The sequence below is a fragment of the Miscanthus floridulus genome, chromosome 17, assembly GCF_019320115.1.
Source record: "Miscanthus floridulus cultivar M001 chromosome 17, ASM1932011v1, whole genome shotgun sequence".
NCBI classification, from domain to species: Eukaryota; Viridiplantae; Streptophyta; class Magnoliopsida; order Poales; family Poaceae; genus Miscanthus; species Miscanthus floridulus.
The window spans coordinates 59,218,983-59,228,500 of record NC_089596.1 but is presented as its reverse complement, the minus strand read 5'-3'; positions in this window follow the sequence as shown (position 1 = coordinate 59,228,500).

Sequence of the window (9,518 nt, the reverse complement as noted above, 5' to 3'; positions counted from 1 at the left end):
TAAAAGTGGACCAACAAAAGTTTTGCGAAAAGTAGGATGCGATTAAGTTAAGTATAAGCCCTAGCCATATGGTATATCTAGGATAGCGGCACTGGTTTTATCTAATCAGTTTCTGCAGGTACACTGACTTACATGACGTAAGAAATCGCTTAGTATACGGAAAGTGAGTGTGCGATGTGCCGAAAATTTTACGAACGCCGCTATATTCCGGCTTGAGTGAACGTATAGGTCGAAGCATGCATCATATAATAGCATCTTACTTGAACTAGGAATCCCCCTTCACATATAATGAAAGTAGTAAATTGGTAGGACTAACTTAATGAATGCCTTAAAAAGATGTGCTGCCATTTCTTTAACCCTGGATCCTGATCGGGAAGGTGTCCTAATGGATGGTTCGTCTCTCTTATAGATGAATCTGAGGTCCGGACGTGGGAGCACCAGTTCGGGAGCGGCCAACGACGGCCATGGTGACAGTGCTCAGGCCTTTGAGCGTGGCAACGAGGGAGCTCGGGAGGTTCCACCCTTGGTTCCTCAGCCTTTTCCACCACCGCCTCCGCCGCTATCCACCGCGGAGGTCATGGTGGAGTTGTTGGCTGCTCGCCAGGAGTCAGCCGCTGCTCGTTAGGAGACAGCTCGTGCCATGGAGATTATGGCACAGGCCCTCGCGGGTCTCGCCCGTGGAGGCCCCGGAGGCAACGGTGGGAATGGGGGTGGTGCTCGTCGTCCTGAGGGACAGTCCTCTTACCAGGACTTCCTCAAAACCCACCCACCCACGTTCACACCGTCGGACGATCCGTTGGAGGCGGAGCACTGGCTTCGCACGTTGGAGCAGAAGTTTCGGCTGCTCGGAGTGGCCAACGAGCAGAAGATGCACTTTGCGTCCCAACTACTTTTGGGGTCCGCAGGTGCCTGGTGGGAGACTTTCCAGGCCACGGAGCTACCGGATCACCCAGCGACATGGCAGGAGTTTTCCACCGCTTTCCGCGAGTTCTTCATACCTGCTGGTGTTATCCACTAGAAGGTGACCGAGTTCATGGAGCTACGTCAGGGGAGCAGGACAGTAATGGAGTATGTGACCCAGTTTAACCACTTGGCTTAGTATGCTGGTAGTCAGGTGGACACGGATGACAAGAAGAGGGATCGCTTCTTTCGCGGTCTCACTCCTGCTCTTCAGGAGAAACTGTACCTGGGGAACTATTAGACCTTTGGGGCTCTGATGAACGCCGCCATTGCTCTTGAGGGTTTCCAGCGGGCATCTCAGGCGGATTGGAAGCGAAAGCGGGTGGCAGCTGGATCCTCCAGCCATCCCCATACTCAGAAGGTGCAGATTGTTAGGCGGGGGGCCTATCAACCATCCGGTGGGCCTCGGTACCGGTCACCCCAGCAGACATCACAGACTTCTGCTACTCAGTACAAGGCACCTCAGCAGCAGGTGCAGCCCTAGCAGACTCAGGAACAGCTGGTTCCACCTCGTTAGGGATTCGGGAACAAGCCTGGTGCTTGTTTCAAGTGTGGCAAGGATGGTCACTATGCCAGGGAGTGTCCTCAACAGCAGACAGCTCAGCCGTCTCAGCCGTCTACAAATTCTAGGCTGATTAAGAGGACTTTCATCAAGAGGAAGGTGCCCAGCAGATCTGGTCAGGTGCACTTCATGGATGCTCAGCAAGCTATGCAGCAGGAGACAGTTATGGCTGGTATGTTTACCATCGAATCCCATCCAGCTTTGGTGTTGTTTGATTCTGGTGCATCGCATTCCTTTTTGAGCATGGGGTTTGTAGAGCGGCACAACTTATCACTATTGGCTATACCGTATGCCTATAAGATCCGTACTGCGGGTTCTTAGATGTTCATCAATACCCGCACGGATACAGTAAGTTTGGTATTAGCCACCCACACTTACCGTCTACAGTTCATGATAATGCCTGGGCAAGGCATTGATGCTATTCTTGGAATGAACTGGTTGCGGTTGTATGGGGTAGTATTGGATATGAAGAGAAGAAGTGTAGAGTTACGGCTTCCATTTTCTGAGGATAGGATGTCTCTCATCATACCCTCAGAACCGGTCTTACCTGTTGCTGCCCATGCTGAAGTCGTTCCTGATCTTACCTCCATTCCAGTAGTATGTGAGTTTCCAGATGTTTTCCCTGAAGATCTTCCCGGATTGCCACCGGACCGTGAGGTAGAATTCTCCATTGAGCTTGAGCCTGGTACTGCTCCTATCTCCAGGCGTCCGTACCGCATGGCTCCGAGAGAACTGGCAGAAATGAAGAAGCAACTTGAGGAGTTGATGGACAAGGGTTTCATCCGCCCAAGTTCTTCACCATGGGGTTGTCCAGCGATTTTCGTGAAGAAGAAGGATGGTACTCTGTGGATGTGTGTGGATTACCGCCCCCTCAATGCGGTAATAGTTAAGAACAAGTATCCTTTGCCCCGCATAGATACTTTGTTTGATCAGTTAGCTGGTGCCAAGGTGTTCTCGAAGATAGATCTCCGATCGGGCTACCATCAGATCAAGATCAGGCCACAGGATATACCAAGGACAGCTTTCTCTACTAGGTATGGGTTGTATGAGTACCTAGTGATGTCTTTCGGTCTCACCAATGCCTCGGCTTTCTTCATGTACCTGATGAACTCAGTCTTCATGCCGGAGTTGGATAAGTTTGTGGTAGTGTTCATTGATGACATTTTGATCTACTCCAAGAATGATGCAGAGCATACCTGTCACCTCCGGATAGTCTTGACTCGACTCAGAGAGCACCAGCTATATGCTAAATTTAGCAAGTGCAAGTTTTGGTTAGATCGAGTGCAGTTTTTGGGACATGTGTTGACACCTGAGGGTGTTTCTGTAGATCCCAGCAAGGTGCAAGATGTGTTAGATTGGAAGTCTCCTAGGTCTGTGCACCAGATCCGTCAGTTCCTTGGGCTAGCTGGATACTATCGACATTTCATCCTTGATTTCTCCAAGATAGCCCAGCCCATGACTAAGCTGCTCCAGAAAGAAGCTAAGTTTGTTTGGGGTCTAGCTTGTGAAGAAGCTTTTTAGTCCCTGAAGACTTTTCTGACCACTGCTCCTGTATTGGCTCAACCTGATATTGAGAGGCCCTTTGATGTTTACTGCGATGCCTCGAAGATGGGATTGGGGTGTGTGCTTATGCAAGAGGGGCGTGTGATAGCTTATGCTTCGCGCCAACTGAAGAAGCACGAGGTGAACTACCCTACCCATGATTTAGAGCTAGCTGCTGTAGTTCACTCTCTGAAGATTTGGAGGCATTATTTGTTGGGCAACAAAGTGCATATCTTCACTGACCACAAGAGCCTTAAGTATATTTTCACTCAGTCTGAGTTGAACATGAGGCAAAGGAGATGGTTAGAGTTGATCAAGGATTATAATTTGGAAGTCCACTATCATCCAGGAAAAGCCAATGTGGTAGCTGATGCCTTAAGTCGTAAGTCACATCAGGTTGAGGATATACCATTGTCACTTCACCACACAGAGGTGCTAGCTCAGATTGCTTTGACCTCAGAGCTGCTGGAGCAAATTATTCGGGAACAAAAGGAAGACCCCGAAGAGATTCCTCACATCAAGAAGTTGCTAGCTAAAGGACGTGGACCTCATTTTAGTATTGATGAGCTGGGAGTCGTGAGATACAAGGATAGGCTGGTGGTTCCATCCAATGAAGAGCTGAAAAGAAAGATTTTAAAAGAAGCCCATCATTCCAAGCTGTCTATCCACCCTGGTAGCAACAAGATGTACCATGATCTACGCCAACTGTACTGGTGGTCTTACATGAAGCAAGATATCACCCAGTTCGTTGCGGAGTGTGACACTTATGGTAGAGTCAAGGCAGATCATATGCGTACTCCTGGATATCTACAGCCCTTGCCCATTCCTGTTTGGAAATGGGAGGATATTTCCCTGGATTTCATTGTGGGTTTACCCCGCACCTCCTCGGGCTTTGATTCTATTTGGGTCATTGTGGACCGTCTCACCAAGTCTGCCCACTTCCTTCCGGTGGACACTAGATACAATGCCAAGAAGTATGCGGAGTTATACTTTGATCGGATTGTGACCCTACATGGAGTTCCTCTCACCATCATCTCTGATAGAGGGTCAGTTTTTGTCTCTCGTTTTTGGGAGAAACTCCAGGAGTGTTTGGGTACTCGTCTTCTCAGAAGCTCGGCATACCATCCCCAGACTGATGGTCAAACTGAAAGGGTGAACCAGGTGCTCGAGGATATGCTGCGGGCTTGTACCATCTCTTTTCCTGAGAAGTGGGATCAGTGTTTGAAGCTAGCCGAATTTTCTTATAATAACAGCTATCAGGAGAGTATCCGTATGGCACCATTTGAAGCTTTATATGGACAGAAGTGTAGGACGCCACTAAACTGGGTTGAGGTAGGAGACCGTGGGTACTTCAGGCCGGATTTCATAAAGGAGGCTCGAGAGAAAGTAAATATAATTCGTGCACACTTGAAGTCAGCTCAGAGTCGACAGAAGGCTTACGCAGACAAACGAAGAAGACCTTTGGAATTTGCAGCTGGAGATTATGTGTATCTCAAGGTATCTCCTTTGAGAGGGGTACATCGGTTTGGTGTCCATGGCAAGTTAGCCCCTCGGTATGTGGGTCCATACAAGGTGTTGCAGCAGTGTGGTCCCGTTGCTTATCGTCTCCAACTCCCTGAAATTCTCTCGGCAGTTCACAATGTATTTCACGTCTCGCAACTGAAGAAATGCCTATGAGTTCCTGAAGAATCTGTAGAAATAGAAGGACTTCCGCTCCAACCTGATCTGTCTTATGTGGAGCATCCTATAAAAATTTTGGATGAGAAGGAGAGAGTGACCAGGAACAGGGTGATAAAGTTTTACAAGGTACAATGGCAAAATCATTCTGAGGCTGAAGCCACGTGGGAACAAGAGAGTTACCTATTGAAGCATTACCCCCATCTCCTCAATGGTTCTGATAGTTAGTTGCTACGTCGAAATGTATTTCCTACCTTGTTCTCACACTAGGCACATGAAATCTCGGGTCGAGATTTTGTTTTAGGGGGGTAGATTTGTAACACCCTCGGTGTTACGCCTTAATCAAAATATTAAACCATGTCATGAGCATCATGTTTATGTATTATTGCATGTGGTAAATGAGAAATTAAATTTTATTGCACTAATTCTGAAATTGAGCTCTAATTTATTCCTTGTCCAAGTTGTCCTTCCAGCACGTCATCTCTCTCCACGTGAGAGCGCCATAGCCACAAAGTCAAATGATAAATTATTATCATTCACTAATTATTAGCATACCACTTGGCAAGATTTATATCTCCATCAATCTCGCGACGCGCCACTGTCATCTATCGTTGTTCTAATTATCCCGCCTTTACTTCGCTTGCTAATCGCCTTGCAAAATTATCGGTGCACGCACCCTTTCCTCACGTTAGCTGTAGCAGCGAAGATTTTCCTCACGTCAGAACTGGAGCAGCGAAGATTTTCCATACGTCGACACAGTAGCAGTGTAGGAAACACTGTTCACGCGTGGAAACCCACTGTTCACGCGTGGAAATCACTGTTCACGCACAGAAATTACTGTTCGCCCACGGAAAAATCACCGTAGCCAGTGGAACACGCTGTTTTTTCATGCAGCACGTCGTTCCCGCAGCATTTTATTACCTTTAAGCAAGCTAGTTTAGCCACTAATCTTATGACGCGTCGCTGTCGCGTCTTTGCTTCTCCATTCCTGCGTCTCCTGTCTTTAAAAGGATACGTCGAGCTATTTCGCTCTGCTGCTCACTTGCTTCTCTCGAATCAAGTTTCTCTATTCTTACCCGTGAAAGCTGCGTCTATCGATTTCTCCTGAGCTGCAATAATCAGCTAAGGTAGCTAGTCTATAATTGATCTTTTCATTCTCTAATGTTTCCTTGACCTGTGATCTCCCCCTCAATTAATTCCTTGACCTGCATAAATAAACCAGCACCCCACCGCCAAGCACGTTCAGCCCCGAAGCCCACTCCAGTCCTGACATGCTCGTAAGTCCAAGATCACTCAAAGTCCATCATTGAATTAATTCTCTCATGACCAAGACCTCACCACCGCACACGGCACGGAGCCAGAGGACAACCCTGCCAACTCGTTTCATGCTTCCTGACTACTCATGACCACCCACGATCAGTGCTATATATGGCTCTGCTCCACTCCACGCAGGGCAAGCATTTGCTAAGCTCCCTGGTGTCTCTCCTCTTGCATTGCCTCCGCACATCGATCACCGTAGGTGGCACTTCATTCAATTCTGAGGTAGCTAGCCTGTAAGAATTCCTTCATTCTTCTTCTTATTTTCTTGACTCACGGTCTCATCTAGTAATTCTAGACCCACAGTCATGTGCAAGTCAACAAGTTCAATTGCGTGATTAGCCTCCTCCAATAATATCATTTTCTTCATCTCTAGAGCTCATTTGAATTTATTTATTGATTGTGAAATAAATTTTGTTAGATTCCTAAATTCATGATCTATCTGTTAGTGTAATTAGTTCGTATAGTTCAGTGATACCTTTAGGATTACTTTATTATTTTGAAATGCTCGTTATGGTTATTTAGAGAATAAATTTTTATGATGCATGGTAGCTAGTGCACCTTGTTTTATTATATATATATAGTAAATTGATATTAACAATAAGGATGCCTTTAGTTGCTAAGATAATACATGAAATGTTTCATACTTGTTTAGTGGGAATAATAGGTAACTTTGCGTATTAGTCATTAGAGTTAGCTTAGTAGCTTGGTAGATATATTCTTATTTTAAGAGTTGCGGTTGCCTATATATTAATTATTGCATCATCATCACTGCATGCATATAGAGGACGAGTCACTGGAGATCGTGACATTCGGCGAGCAGGAGTACGACGAAGTCATCGAAGAGTACGAGGAGATCCTCGTACAGGAGGACGTTCTGGAGCCACCCGTCACTGACTTTGCTAACACCGCGCCTGCCCAAGGCAAGCCCCGGTGCATAACCCCTATTTTTAAATGATCACTGAATATATTTATATGATATGCATTTTTGTTACAGGCATTTTATGGAAGCTACATGCATAAATATATCCACCATGAGTCCTACTAGTACAGGTCGAGTAGCTGCTATGCTCAGGATGTCGGTAGCGTGAGTAACCTGTCGTTACTCGCAAATAGGTGATTAAACTATGATATCATGATGAAATAATGGAAAGGAAAATGGTGACCGGATAGGGATGTGGATTTGGTACTGGTGGGTGTGAGGGGTTGTGTCCTGCGGCCAACAGGGCATAGCCCGGTTACACTTTTTCCCTGTCTGTGTCGATTAAGGACCGGTCGTTGCATATGACTCTAGGCAAGTCACAGATTATTGTCCCAAGCACATACTTGGGTATGGGCGCAGGGAAGGCTTGCTGCTCTCTTGTTGTGGATCCGGCTCTTTCCAGACCGACTGATGGGAAGAGGAGGTGGTGGAGGTCCTTGCACCGCACTGAGTCCGGGACTCAGGATGTGGGGGCTTGGAGTCCAAGTTTGGACGGGGACCTGGACACCCGGGACAGGAGAGTGGTGGGTTAGTCCTGCTTGTGCCTGGGGTACAAGCGGGGCGTGTGTCTTCGGGGCACCCAGCTGGGCACATTGATTCGCGAATCGCCGGGTTATCCGGTACGGCTTGTCTGCGGTTTAGCACCGTAGTAAGAACTGAAAGTTGAAAGGAGAAGAAATGGAACTGATTGCTCAACTCTTGCTTGAAAGTAGAACAGGCTTATATAGATTGACTAGATGAAAACTTAATACGGCTGATGATAATAATGTATCAATAAGGACTCACTATTAGTATTGCTTTTTGCTAAAAGAGAACCAGCAAACCATAAAGCCTAGCACATTCCTTGGAGTCGGGAAAGTATTCCCACTATCGGATAAGTCTTGCGAGTACATTGTGTACTCAGGGTTTATTTACCCCTGTTGCAGGTGACGCGTGAGGAGTTCCTTGTGTGGAGGATCCATCTGGTGGGCTCAGACGGAATCCTCGTTATCTTATCGCTAGCTGTTATCTTTTAATATTCCGCTGTTTATTATTTCGCACTCTGTATTTGGTATTGTAATAATGTACTTTTCAAGAAACTCTAATGTATGAGATAGACTTGTGTTGTAACTCGTTTTCATTATTGGATCTTTGGGAAAAATGTGGATCTTTCGGGTTCTCCCTTGGGGTGTGCCCGACGGACACCGCTCGCTGTAGTTACTTTCGGGGTGCTTAGTGTCTGATGGAAGACGAGCGCCTTCGTAAGTATGCTATTTCAGGTGGTTCTGCCACAGGACGCGTCCGGTCGCTCTTGGATGCTTACTGTAAACGACCGGACGCTGGATACTCAGGGTCCAGTCACCACTGACCGGACGCGTCCGGTCACACTTTCTCAAGTCTGGACCCTTACTGGAGTCGACCGGACGCTGGTCCTCAGCGTCCGGTCACACGACCTTCCAGCGTCTGGTCACCCCAGACTTGTTCTCCTTAGTCAAATAAACTGACCGGACCCTGCGGCCAGCGTCCGATCGCACCGGAGCCAGCGTCCGGTCAGTATTTGACCCTCCATTCACTTCCAACTTTCGATCATATGTGAATGAAGTTTGCTCCAAAGGATCTTAGGCATTCATAGGAGCTACCTAGAGCTAGTTTTAACAAGTGTGCACCACACCTAACTCACTAGACTCAACTAGGTCAAGCTACCCGTTCATACCCCCCTTCATAGTACGGCCAAAGGAAAAAAACAAAGTCCTAAACTACTCTAAGTGTCTCTCCAACTTCAATTGACACTTAGAACTAGTTATCCTTAACCTTGTCGTCCATCCTTTGAAAACCGAAACGATTTCCATCGTAGGGGCATGACAACCTCAATTGCCCAATCGATCTCCATTACCATGACCTAACTTAATTGCCTCTACAAAACACACGTTAGTCATAGTAATCTTGTATTGACATTAATCACCGAAATCCACTTAGGGGCCTAGATGCTTTCAATCTCCCCCTTTTTGGTGATTGATGACAATACCACCTCGAGTATGTTAAAGAGAGGTTTTTGAAGGGCTTGGTTCATATAAGCTTTTGTCGATAAGAACAAAAGAGTTAGGCAAGCTTATATGACCCAAGCCAACACAGTGTACTCAAAGAATATGAATTAAGCATGAGTACGAGTAACAAAGCTCATTTGCTTCGAAGTATAAACGCGGAAGCATAAGCAAATGAGCATAACACAAGTGATATGACATATAGATAGTGCAAAGTAGAAATCACACATGTCAAATATCACAATCACGTAGATAGCACTATCACATATATATAATAGTATGCATGAAAGTAAACACACGAATGCATAAGTAATAGTGTATCACACAAATTAAACTCCAAATGTATATAATAAGCTAATACTATATAACTAGCTCCCCCTAAATGTAGCTCCCCCTGAGACTACATACTCGAACACCCTCTCCCTCTTTGGCGTCAAACACCAAAACCTAGGGCGGG